Source organism: Schistocerca americana, chromosome 5, assembly GCF_021461395.2.
Source record: "Schistocerca americana isolate TAMUIC-IGC-003095 chromosome 5, iqSchAmer2.1, whole genome shotgun sequence".
NCBI lineage: Eukaryota > Metazoa > Arthropoda > Insecta > Orthoptera > Acrididae > Schistocerca > Schistocerca americana.
The window spans coordinates 62,935,683-62,937,125 of NC_060123.1; the positions used below are offsets into that span (position 1 = coordinate 62,935,683).

The 1,443-nt window shown below is 44.1% G+C and overlaps 1 pseudogene; it reads left to right on the forward strand.

Annotated features, from left to right (window-relative positions):
* The first annotated feature begins 819 nt into the window (after window positions 1-819).
* LOC124617137 lies at window positions 820-937 on the forward strand (annotated as a pseudogene).
* The last annotated feature ends 506 nt before the right edge of the window (window positions 938-1,443 follow it).

A 1,443-nucleotide genomic window follows, 5' to 3' on the forward strand; every position in this document is an offset into this window, starting at 1 on the left:
GTCCACCACTATTGCGTCTTGGCGGTCAGCCGGTTGTGGTGACGCAAACAGACCAAGCATTCCAAGCTAATTGTTAGAATTAACCATTTTTTCCGAAAAAAAGTAGGGTCCCAGAATGCGAACAACCGTCAGATAACACCACACATTCGCCTTCGCGCTGTCAGGTACCTCGTAAGTCACAGTATGCCAATTGGTGTTTGTCCAGAAATAAATAAGCCAGTATTCTTGTACACTTGCGCTCATGATAAATGACGACAGATTGTCATTATGGTATTTAAACAATTATTTTTGCCTTCTCAGCTGAAGCTTCTTTTGGTTGTCTTTTCAACTGTGGTATCCGCTAACACATGGGACTGATCACTTTAAATTCAGCACAGTTTTCAAATAGCACTTACAGTCTACATTTAAATTAAGTTATTGGCAAAATGATAAACTGCTCACAAGTTCGACAATGTTTGAGGTATTCATGCTGTATTTGTTTAATATGTAATTGTGGAGAATACGGTGTTCTGACAAACATTTTCATAATGAATTATTATAAAAGACGCCATAAATCAATAAATAAGATAGATACAGATAAGTAGCTTTCAGCTGTCATTTGAGATGACGTTCGTTGAACTCGCATGAAGCGACGAAAAATTGTTAATCCCGAGGGTCATTGCGAAAATGTTTATTCACTGTAAAATATTAACTTCTGCAGTTGTAAGATATGGAGATATTATTGTGTCACTGAATGCGTGTCATTATTCTGAGATCGCAAATGTATTCAAATTTGTATTAATATTTGATGTAAGTTATTGTCGATTCTCTTTAAGATCAGCCAACGGCCTTGCCACAGTGACAACACCGGTTCCCGTCAGATCACCGTAGTTAAGCGCTGTCGGGCTGGACTGGCACATGGATGGGTGACCATCCGGTCTGCCGAGCGCTGTTGGCAAGCGGGGTGCACTCATCCCCTGTGAGGAAAACTGAGGAGCTACTTGATCGAAAAGTAGCGGCTCCGGTCTCGTAAACTCACATACGGCCGGGAGAGCGGTGTGCTGAGCACATGCCCCTTGGCATCCACTGACGCATGAGGGCTGAGAATGACACGGCGGCCGGTCGGTTCCGTTGGGTACTTCATGGCCTGTTCAGTCGGAGTTAGTTTTTTTTAATCTCTAAGAGTGTCTAACACTCCACCATTTGCTGGAGCATATTCTGCAGAAAGGCAACGCGAGCTTCAGCAGTCCAAATCCCCAGCCCTGGGATCTACTACTCATTGTTTCTGCATTTGAGCTAGCCTGGGAACGAAACAGTCAACCATCCAGACTGGCTACGGCACATCCTGTGCCTTGGGCCGCTAACGCACAGTCGTACAAACAAATTCATCTCTCCTCAGTACCTGGCCTAGCTGCACGAATTACTCGCCCACATACTTACGACTTTACAATGTGTCCCTCTCAC